The sequence below is a fragment of the Canis aureus genome, chromosome 14 (genome assembly GCF_053574225.1).
Source record: "Canis aureus isolate CA01 chromosome 14, VMU_Caureus_v.1.0, whole genome shotgun sequence".
Taxonomy (NCBI): domain Eukaryota; kingdom Metazoa; phylum Chordata; class Mammalia; order Carnivora; family Canidae; genus Canis; species Canis aureus.
In genome coordinates, this window is record NC_135624.1 from 17,656,933 (window position 1) to 17,669,979 (window position 13,047).

Below are 13,047 nucleotides of genomic sequence, written 5' to 3' on the forward strand. Positions count from 1 at the left end.
AAATGAATATATGTAAAGTGCTTAGAAACACTATCAATCACCTGTGCTCAGGGTAGGCAAGATTTTCCGCCTCTATAGGATTGTATGTTTAAAGTGAGAGTGGGGTATTTTCCCAAATTAAAAGGGGCCCCAAAATTAGGAGTACAAGCTAGAGAAAAAGCATTGACAACTATGAGAAAAATGTTAAACATGATATATTCATAATACATCACCATTAATGTCCTAAGATCTCATATAACCATGGTCTAGCACAAATTACATATTGTGATTTTTTTTTATTTTTTAAAGATTAATAGAAGAAAGAACTGGTTTATTTGTTAAATTGATAGTAATAATATTTGTTGCAAAAATCTTGACTTGAATAGCATCTTTATATGGGAACCATCTGAAAACACTAAAGGCTAAATAAATGTCTGTATAAAGGAAAACATTACTCAAGTGAGCACATTAGCAGATGTCAAAAGTGTCCTGGAAAGCCTAAATCCACGGAGCTGGATCACTTAACAAATGACTGCTCAAATACTTAAATTATGCCAGTATAGCACAAAAGAAAGGAATTGGTGATTATTGCCTTGTCAGAATTTATAGTTAGCCGATTGGAATGATTCAGGAGCTCCTGTTTTGTCAGCACTGCAAGTATATTGTACTATGCTAAAATGAGGTGAAATAGTAAGAATAATGTTTGGGCTCATGAAGCTCTGCCATGTGCCAAAAATATATCATTCTACTTTTAGAATTCAAATGTTCATTGTCTTTATGTAGTGTCTATTATGTAATAGTGGGTTTAAATTAAAAATTGGTGTGAATTTGTTTTTCTTTGTGATTCCAAGATAAAAAAGACTTATTACCAAGAGAATCTACATGGTTAGAATCTGAAGTAGCCAGATACCAATAAGAGATTTAAACCGAATACTGTGCATGGAATTGTGGTTTCAGGGTATCCACCAAGACACCAAAACATGGGATTTGATATTATATTTGAAAAAAACATAAATGGGACACCTGGGTGGCTCAGTGGTTGACCATCCGCCTTTGGCTCATGGTGTGATCCTGGGGTCTTGGGATTGAGTTCCAATCAAATCTCACATTGGGCTCTCCTCGGGGAGACTGCTTCTCCCTCTGCCTTTGTCTCTGCCTCTGTCTGAGTGTGTCTTATGAAAAAAAAATCTTTTTTAAAAAAGAAAAGAAATAAAGATTTTAGATTGTTCTAAAGCTCATAAAGGTCATTATGGCTTTACTGGACTCCTTTATTTTTTTTTTTTTTTTTTTTTTTTTAAATTTTTTTTAATTTTATTTATTTATGATAGTCACATAGAGAGAGAGAGAGAGAGGCAGAGACATAGGCAGAGGGAGAAGCAGGCTCCATGCACCGGGAGCCTGACGTGGGATTCGATCCGGGGTCTCCAGGATCGCGCCCTGGGCCAAAGGCAGGCGCCAAACCGCTGCGCCACCCAGGGATCCCTACTGGACTCCTTTAAATTAAATACAGAAAATAAATGTAGGGAGCAAATTGATTGAAAATAGGCACTAGAATAAAATATTTTCAGGCATGACAAAAAGGAATTCTGAGTATTTTCAGCAATATTATTCTATGTTTGTGTGTGTACATACTGATGTATGAATGTGCTTTCATACCTACATGAATATATATTAAAAATCTCAGAGATGTTCATGGCTTCCACTGAATGAGCCATAGATGTCACAGTGCCAATCCCTTGTGACGCACTGTACACTTTTTCAAGATGGCTGCGATAACATATCCACTCTGTGGAATAGAATAGGTCTTTTTTTTTAAAGATTTATTTATTCATGAGAGACCCAGAGAGAGAGAGAGAGAGAGAGAGACAGAAACACAGGCAGAGGGAGAAGCAGGTTCCTTGCAGAATGCCCGATGCAGGACTCAGTCCCAGATCCCAGGATCATGCCCTGAGCTGAAGGCAGACACTCAACCACTGAGCCATCCAGTCGTCTCTAGAATAGATCTTAAAAATTAAAAGCTTAATAATAACAATTTTATATTTATTATTTCACTGGGTATTTTAATATATGTATTCAAAAACACTAATATTAACTAGATTATTATGATATTTTTATTTTGTAGCAATTTGACTCATTATTTCCTTGACTGTAAGCTCCACAAGAATGAAGGATCAATGGTGATTTTGTCCCATTTTTACCCTAGATCCTATATATATATAGGATATATATATACACATATATATAGTTAAAATACATATAAAAATTTAGCAATTTTACCACTTTAAAGTGTACAATTCCAAGGCATTTAATACATTTACTATGGTCTGAAAAAGTATCACCAATATTTAATTCCAGAATATTTTCTTTTTTCTTTTAAATATTTTATTTATTTATTTGAGAGTGAGTGTGTGTGCACACGAACATAAGCATGAGTGAGGAGAAGGTTGGAAAGAGAGGGAGAAGCAGACACCCCACTTGGCAGGGAGCCCAAAGCAGTGATCCCAGGACCCTGGGATCATGACCTGAGCTAAAAGCAGATGCTTAACCATATGAGCCACCTATGTTTTCCTCCAGAATATTTTCATCATGTGACAAGGAAATGCTATTCCTATTAAGCAGTCACTCCCATTCCCCTCCTCCCCCAAGTCCCTGATACTAATTTGCTTTTTATCTCTATGAACTTATCTATTGTCTTTTTTCACTCAGCATACTTTCAATGTTGATACACTTTGTAGCATTTATCCATATTTCATTTATTTTAATGACTGAAATAACTTCATATTGCATGATTGAACCACATTTTATTTACCCATTTAGCATTTGTTAGTCATGGGGATTATTGCCACCTTTCAGTTACTATGAATAGTGCTGTGACAGCCATTCATGTACAGGTTTTTGTTTGCATGTGTTTTTAACTCTTTAGGGGTAAAAAGAATTCCTGAGTCACGTGGTATCGATGTTTAATGTATTGTAAGTTCTAGTGATCTACCATACACAGAGTACCTGTCTTTTAATAGTAACATATTGTGATCTTTAAAATACATGAAGAGGATAGATCTTATGTTAAGTGTCTTTTTTTCAACAAACCCAAACATACACAAAAGAACACAAGGAGTGTTGATGGATATGTTAATATCTTGCATACATCTTAAGGATGTATGCATATATCCAAAGTCATATATATATGTATATATATACATATATAAAGTGTGTACAATTTTGTATATCAACTATACCTCTGTAAAACTTTTTAAAAACACTAGTGAGGATGCAGTGATGCAGAAATGAAAATTTTCACAGATGTGAGAAAAAGTATACTTACAAATTGAGGAAAGTAGAAGAAAAGGTACATGATTTTAAGAAAGAATATTAGACATTTTTCCAAAAAAGACTTACAGATGGCCGATAGGTATATGAAAAGATGCTCAATATCACTAACCATCAGGGAAATCCAAATCAAAACTAGGAGATATCATCTCACATTTGCTAGGATGACTATTATCAAAAAGACAAGAGATAACAAGTGTCACTGAGGGTGTGATGAAAAGGGAACTCTTCTATACTGTGTTAGAAACTTAAATCGGTAGAGCCATTATGGAAAATGGGGTTTCCTCAAAAATTAAAAATAGAACTACCCTATGATCCATCAATCTCACTTCTGGTATATATCAAAAGATATAAAATTAAGATCTTAAAGAGATACATGTACTTCCTTGTTCATTAAAGCCAATATTTTTCACAATAACCATTTTATAGAAACAACCTAAGTATCCATCAACAGAGAATGGATAAAGAAATATGGTATATACATATATAATGGAAAATTATTCAGCCTATGTAAAAAAAGTAAATCGTGCTATTTGCAACAACACGGATGAACCTGGAGGACTATATGCTAGATATAATAAATTAAACACAGGAAGCAAAATATTGTATAATCTCATTTACATGTGGAGTCTAAAATCACATAAGCAGAGAGTAAAAGGCTGGGGAAAAATAGGGAGATATTGGTCAAAAGGTACAAACTTTCAGTTATAAGATCAATAAGATCTGAAGATCTAATGAACAGCACGGTGACTTAGTTAATATTAGCATTTACTTGAAATTTGGTAAGAGGGTAGCTCTTAAACGTTCTCAACCACATGCCAAAAATCATCAGTGATGCAAGATGATGGATGTGTTAATTAGCTTGATTATGGTAATCATTTTATAATGTATATGTATCGCAAACCATCACATTATATAACTTAAATAGCCACAATTATGTTTGATAATTATACACCAATAAAATTGGAAAAGATAAATAAATGCCTTGATTAAAAATATTAGAAGTGAATCTGACTACATTAAGAGGATAGGAAAACTATTATATAAGGAATAGGCTTAAGCTAAAATAAGTGAAGCAAGGAGGCAAGAAGAATTTTCTGGGCAGAGTCTACAACAAACCCTGTGCAGGGATCTGAAGAAGTAAAAGGAGGCCAGTAAATCTCAACTTCAGAAAAAACGTTGGAGGTTGGTATGAGATGTGGATGGAGAGAGAAGAAAAGTCTAGGCATGTTATGGAGAACATGCTTGAGACACAGGCACAATTAAGATATTTATTCTCCATCCAATGAGGATATGACAGTTTCTGAAAGGTTTTAATTGTGTAAGAGTGTAAAATCAATTTTGAGATTTTTAGAGACTATTCTGGTGATAACATGTAAGACAGAATATAAGGAGATAAAAATGGATGCAGTGAAATTAGTTAAGAATTTATTACATTACAAATAATGAATTGTGTCTGTCTGTACTTACACCATAATAGCAGTGATAGCTGAAAATAAAATATGCACTACTTGGTGGTGTCTTGTAAATGGGGACTAAAGGAAAAAGAAGGGAAGCATCCGAGTAAAGATGCATAATTAAGTTATATTAGAGTTCAGAACAGAGATCTGAACTGCATATAGAAAGTTGGAAGCCTTTAAAATATGGATGATGACTGAAACCAAACATTTGATTAAGTTTGACTATGGAGAGAGAATGTGGGCCAAGGAAAGCATTAACAAACTTTTGTTTTTAATATTTAATTACCAGTTAGAGGAAAATGAACTACTAAGTGTGGTTGGAAAAGAATTATCAGATGACTAGGAATAAAGCACACAGCACAGAGGAATACTAAAAATCACTGAGAATTAGGTTAGGCTGATTTTGAAATCAGTCCTTTGAACTTAGCAATGGCTCAGGTCATGATCTCAGGATTGTGAGATTGAGCCCATCAGGCTCCACACTTAACATGAAGTCTGCTTGAGATTCTCTCTCTCTCTCTCTCTCTGATGTAAATACATAAAATATCTTAAAAAATAAAAATAAGTTAAATATTTATATATATTTACACACACACACACATATATATATAATATAATATATACATATATTTTTTTCATATTGGTCCAGGCAGTACAAATAAATTATCCTAATTTTTGGCAGGTTAACTATAAAGCTAAACATCCTCTTTAGAAATAAACCTGTATTAAATTTAAACAATGTTATTCTTAAAGTATAAGTGGGAGGAATGTTTTAATTTTTTAGAAGACTCAATCTTTCAGATATATTTAAAATCTTAAATGAAGAAGACCATATTACAGTTATTATTAATTAAAAATTATGTAGCTGCAATGGTAGCTCTAGGAAATAAAATTCTTTTATTAATAATTCTTTTATTAATATTAATATTAATAATTAATAATATTAATATAATATTCTTTTATTAATAATATGCCAATATTATTAATACTTTGCTAACAGATAAAAGATCTTTGAAGCCAATAAATAAAAACTATAATGAAGCTCAAATTTAAAAAAGAGATAAAGAAATGTGTACTTGAAAAGACCATCCAAATAAGCAGTAACAAGTTTTATGAATTACCCATTCTCCTGCCACCTTTTATAACCATATTTTTCATATTATAACTCAAGGTTCAACATAATAATCTTATTTGGAAGGAAAATAGAAAAATTTCTTTTGTAAGTGTATAAAGCATTATCAGTATCAACTGATAACACCTTTTAGTGTTTAAGATATGTTTTCACAAGTACTAAACTATATCTGTGACAAGGATTTCTTAATATTAACACAATATCATGATAATAGATTATCCACTATCTACTTATAATAAATTTTTTCATTCCTCAAATTATCTAAAATGGGGTATTGATATGTTTTGGTCTAAAAGAATGACAAGTAAAGGATTCCTATACATAAAATTAAGACTGGGGTCAGTGAACTAATAATTTGCTCCAATGATGAGAAAATTCTGGAACCAGTGATTCCAGTCTCATAAATATCACTGCATAGCACACAACAGGATATAATAGTACACTGCCAGACTTTCCTTTCTTCTTAGAAATGTATCTACATTACCATTAAATGAATTCAACACGTGTGGTATTCACTATATAATACACACTGTGTTGAATGCTATACAAAGTGAAGTTAGACATAGTTCTTGTCCTCAAAATTTCACAACATGATATATTAAAAGTATTTCTGTGGGTCCATTGTCCTCTGAATCATCCATAGAAAATGACCCCAATGCTCAACTGGAATTCGTTGCTAACCACTTAGTCATCTTAAAAGTGCTTAATGCTTATACTCATCGTTAAAATAATTATGTCAAGAATTACTACTTCCTGCCAAACTGTGGAAGGAGCCTTGGTGTCCATCGAAAGATGAATGGAAAAAGAAGATGTGGTCTATGTATACAATGGAATATTACTCAGCCATTAGAAATGACAAATACCCACCATTTGCTTTGACGTGGATGGAACTGGAGGGTATTATGCTGAGTGAAGTAAGTCAATCGGAGAAGGACAAACATTATATGGTCTCATTCAGTTGGGGAATATAAAAAATAGTAAAAGGGAATAAAGGGGAAAGGAGAAAAAATGAGTGGGAAATATCAGAAAGGGAGACAGAACATGAAAGACTCCTAACTCTGGGAAACGAACTAGGGGTGGTAGAAAGGGAGGTGGGTGGGGGGTGGGGGTGACTGGATGATGGGCACTGAAGGGGGCACTTGATGGGATGAGCACTGGGTGTTATTCTATATGTTGGCAAATTGAACACCAATAAAAAATAAATTTATAAAAAATAATAAATGACTTCATCAAAAAAAAAAAAAAAGAATTACTACTTCCCACTATAAATAAGAAAATAGAGCTGGGGTGCTTGAGTGGCTTAGTCAATTGAATGACTGACTCTTGGTTTCTGTTCAGGTCTTGATCTCAGGGTTGTGAGATTGAGCCCCATACAGGCTCCTGCTGGATATTCTGTCCTTCTCTCTCTCTGTCCCTCCCCAACCACAGGAAGAAAGAAGAAAGAAAGAAGAAGAAAGAAAGAAAGAAAGAAAGAAAGAAAGAAAGAAAGAAAGAAAGAAAGAAAGAAAGTCTTTAAAACCAAAAAAGAAAATAAAATAGAGCATTCAAGAGATTAAGAAAATTACCAAAAGGAAAAAAGCCAGTAAGGAGAGATCCAGGATTACAAAACAGGTCTTACAATTCTATAATCTATGGTATGAATAATATCATCAATTGTCAGCAAAATCAGTTACCTGTAAACTTAAGGATGCGTGTTATAAAACTATTTGTCACTATCTTTTCACCATCCCTCTCTAAACTAATCTTACTCCTTATCGGCGTTCCTAGCCTAAAACCACTAATTTCAAATCCTAGCCAGGCCTCCTATTATCACACAATACTTGATCCAGGCAGGGAGCAGAGTTAGCTGCATATAATTATTCATAAAATAAATTCAATTTAGTACAGCATTTCAGAAACCTAAAGACCTCAGGGCCACTTTGGTCTAGAGGCTATTCTCATTAGTATAGCAAAGTGTCTATGATCACAAAAGACCAGTAAGTCTCATAAAGCATTTAAAAAATATAGACGGTCCCCCTAAAATCCCCTATCTCCACTTGTAGCCATGGAGATTACAAAACAGAAATGGGATTGAATTTGCCTTGGACAGTCTGTTTATAGAGGGAAAATTTATTCAAGACCTGGAACTTCTCTTGGCACCTGACTGAGACGCTGAAATATTTCCCTTGTGCTCTGATCATGTCTGACACTTTACACATGGATGTTCATCCAGTCACACAAAGAGCCAGATCTCTCAGAAACCATTGGAATCCCTAAAACCATGTATGTGTTTACATGATAAATCCAGAGAGTCTGAATAGAAAAGGTCTCTTAACGCAGACTAGTAAATCTACATGGGGCTGATTGAAATGTTTTGTCAACTGAGCTTTTCCTATACATTTTTTCTACCCTTTCTATAGCAAAACAGAAAACCCAGGAATATTAATATCTGGGCAAAAAATCTTCAATATAGGTGTAAAATTAATACGGTGGGGAAAGCACAGAAAAATAGAGAGTGGGGAACATATGCTCAGTTGAGGCATCAAGTGACTTCCCAAAACATGTTTTCGATATGATTCCTTGAGCAGCTTGAAAAATACTGCTGCAAGCTTTTTCATACCCATAAGATAAAAGTTCTAATTGAGATACAGCATAATAGCATCTAGCAAAAACATCATGGTAGTATTGTTTTGACAGTGCATTTGCTTAAACAATTCTTCGTGCCCAAACAGGGATTTGATGTTCTCTCGGGTTTACTGAAAGCTAGGCTAATTAAAAGCATATATTAATTCAAGCCATATTACATAGAAAATGTTCTAAATATGTCTCTCACTCCTGAAGGAGCACAATAAATTTAATCCTGTCTGTATCTGTGGGTGTGCTGCTCTGCAGTTATTCCGTAAATCTTAGAGGCAGTCTGCTGCTCATCTGTAATAGTAAATACCTCATTCACAAGGTTGTGCATTATGCATAGTCTGTCTCCTGAAGGCATTTCACACAACAGGAGCCATCTCTGATGAAAATAGTTAATCCTGAAAGCACAACAGTTCATAATAATATAGGGAATTTTAACTGTATGAGATATAAAAAATATTAACAAATTGCCAGTAGTTACACCCTCACTGATGCATTCCTTTCTTTACTTTCCAGGGTCATTCTGGTTAATCCAGCCATTTAGATCAAAACATTGTACAGTAGCTGATGGATGAAATTTTCCACTAATGATGCTATAGGAAATAAGAAATAATTAGGTGCTATTCCATTCACCATAGTAGCTGGTATAAAATATTAGTACACTTGTCTAAGAACATACTCAATTATAAAGGATAACTTTATTGTGTGCTCCTTAAAGTCATGAGTGTACTTCACAATATCCAAGAAGGTTAAAACTGACCAGATACAAATGAAGTTAGAAAAACAAACATTACTTTTTGAGATTAAAGAGTATACATTGCTGGATGTCAGAAATATATGCAATCAGTTATCACAATGATGAGTTTATGAGTCTTTTTTTGTCAAGGGAACATTGCATGACAATTTAGTCTTCTCTTGGAATTTCCAATATTGATTTTATGACTGAGGGCACTGGTGATTTTATAAACCCCAAGTATAAATTCTGCCCCTGGATTTTTTTTTTTTTTAGATTTTATTTATTTATTCATGAGAGACACACAGATAGAGAGAGAGAGAGAGAGAGAGAGAGAGAGAGGCAGAGACATAGGCAGAGGGAGAAGCAGGCCCCATGCCTGACATGGGACTTGATCCTGGGTCTCCAGGATCACACCCTGGGCTGAAGGTGGCGCTAAACCGCTGAGCCACCCAGGCTGCCCCTGCCCCTGGAATTTTATTTAAGCCTTCTGAAATTTGATCTAATTCCCTTCAATGACCAGTTTTCAGAATGTTTACCTTCTGAGTCTTAATCTTGATAATGATCTAATTTCATCACTCCAGATTCTTCCTAAACTTTCTTCTTTGTCATAGCTAGTTTGCTTCAACCAGTTATTATCAACCAGGGGCAGTCTTCCTCTCCAGGGGACATTTGACAATGTCTGGATATCTTTTTTATTTACTATAATTGGGAGGATGCTACTGACATCTAGTGGATGGAGGCCAAGGATGCTATTAAATAGTCTACAATACACAGAACAACCTCTTACAGCAAAGAATTATTCAGGGGAAAAAAAAAAAAAAGGCAATAATGCTGATGTTGAGAAACCCTGATCTAGATCAAAATTTCCCCACTCCCTTGCCAAAATGGTTGCCAATTAGGAACATGTTTATAATAAGAATACAAAAAAGAAGAGATAGACAACACATATTCTATTATCCAGCAAACTGTGGGAAGTCAAAGTTGACAAGCAGAAAAATTTTTCATTAACGTACATAGAGATAAATATATAAATAAAAAATGTGCAGCTTCACAAAATTTCAAATGAAACATATCCAGGTAACTGTAACCCTAAAACAGAATGTTACCAAGACCCTAAAAATGTTCTAACTTTGAATATTCATCCCTGGACTCATTTCTGGGTTCTAAACTTACATATTTGACTACCTTTTGACATGATGCCCTTCTATCAGTTTCAGTGGAAAGTTATAGAATGTTTTTTTTTTTTTTTAGCATCCTGTCAAGTCAGAAAGGTTTCTTTTAAAAGTAAACTTAAGGATAGAGTTGAGAGAAAAGTAACATCAAGTTAAAATACTTGCACCACTTTTAAAAAATATAATCACTAATATGCATTTAATACATAGTTTTTGTGTCATCCGCACAAATTATATTGTAGGATGCAGATATATATGTAAATTATATAAATATATGATCAGAGCAATACACATTTATCTTTTTAATGAATATCCGATCTCTCTCCAAAAATCTGTATGAATTCCCACTTTATTCTACAATGTATAATTTCCTCTATATTCACACTAGTCACAAGTGTTATCATTACATAATATTCCACAATACTATGACATGCAAACCATGCTTAATTATATCTATTGAATTTCAATGACAAGCTGTTAAGAAATATTCCAGTCATTTATAGTACATAATCCATTTATTTAAAACAAATACAAAGCACATATAGGTTTATATACTTTACCTAAGTATAAAGTTATAGAAGAATACATATCAACTTGCTGAAATCAGTTCCTAAAGCAATCAGGGAAGAAAAGAAAAGTAGGCAGTGTGGGAGTAGAAATAACTCAACAAATGTAAGTAAAATGCTAAAAATTTCAGCAAAATATTGGTTGATTAAGAAGAAATATTCCAACACAATACTGAATGAAACATTGATAGAAAGATCTAGAATTGTATCGGAATTCTCTTCTTAGACCCACTGGTTAAATATTGTTACAAGCTCCTTTAGGAAGAGAAATAGGAGGCTGATACCAAAAGCCACATTCTGCCTTATATATTTAGCTTTGTTTTAGTATCTGTTGTGCTGTGGAGTGTTCTTATTAAAATATCCACCATAAAAAAAATCCAGCTGCAATTTTGTAGTTTTAGTCTACAGAAATCACACAAATGGTGTCTCAGCTCTTTGAATCCATTATTCTTAGTAGGATTCATGTGGGCACACAAATGTAGGAAGAGATAATTGCAGTTCAGCAATTCCCTACATGATACTTTCACCAGCCACCAGCTGGAAGCTGGAAAGAAAAGGTTTTCTAGTCAGATCTGTTTGGGACCCCTGAATTAAACAAAATTTAATACATTGCTTTACTTTAGAGCTCTAATAGGCAATGTGTAATAAAATCCCCTAAGGGAGTAAAACTGAAAACTCTTAGCCCTGTTTGGAGGAGGTAGATATGTGGAGGTGTGTCTTGTGCTGACACAGCAAGATGTTCAAGGTGTAGAATCAAATCATTAAAGCATTGAGATGTGCCTTGCTGAGAAACAGTATCATTGCCTTATAGGATGGTGTATGCTGTCTCTGGGTACCGAAGGTTAGGGATATAACATCTAGTGGATTTGCTGTTCAGGGTCCTCTGACCTGGCAAATGCTTCAATCCATATGGGCTTCCAAGACCAGTGACCTAGATGTGCCAACTGGAGGAGTTAAGAGAGTCAACAGCTATTTACATCTCCCTGGAAACTTTTTCCTTATATTTACCTCTTTCTTCTTCATTAGTTGTTTCTGGAGCAAACTAAAATAAAGACAAAAGATTTGGAAGCCCAACAGGGACATCTCAGATGTTTTAATATGCTATAGTGGATCACAAATTTCCAGGAAAGGGTGAATGTATGCAGCACCTTACACGATTTTGAACTCTCAAATTTGTTGAATCAGCCATATGTTTCAAGCACAAACAATCATAGAGCACACTTGGTAAAATAATGCCAAAATGTAGACAAAGAATGTATCAGAGTATTGCAGTAGCACAGGAGACCAATAAGAAAGCAGTCTTGATATGACTGGGAAAATATTTGGAAGATAATCTTCATAGGACATACTGACTATTAATAGAAAGGGAGGAGTAGGAATAGAGTTTCTGTGTTTGGTTTGGAAAGTGCAAGTTCAGTAAAATAGTTCTTTCTGTTTTAAGATATTTTATTTATGCAATACTAAAGAATATTTCTGTTCTTTTTGCTCATTTTGAATGATTTCTTTGACAAATTATGATTCCACTTTTGAGCTTAGTTTAACATGGTCAAATGAAACTGAAAATTTTTACTTTCAGGGTAGTTAAAAATAAATTAAAACACCACACTTAACTATCATTTTCCCCTATTATTGTCATCAATTTTGTGTTATATGAGACTATATAGTCATGTGTCAAGCCTGCCATTCAAATTTAAACACTTATTTCTATCCCATACATTAAAGCCATGCTTTTATTCTTTATAAAAAGCACCTACATAAAAGGGTATTTTAATATGCAGTCTTTAATACATTTAAGCGTTAGTAAATTCAACTTATATGTGGAAGATTTGCTGGATGGAAGTTTGCTAAGATATGGTGTTAGTGATAGGTTGAAGTTAAGCGCCATGACTGTATTTTCTAGAAGTTATTGGTATTACAAGATCATTGTGGTTATCAAAACCTATAGAAAACAAGTAAAGTAATCGTACAGCTGTATATTTTTTACCATAAATTTTTAGCATGATGAATCTATTTTTATTTTAACTATGATACTTAAAAAATGGTGTTTAGATGCCCATATTTG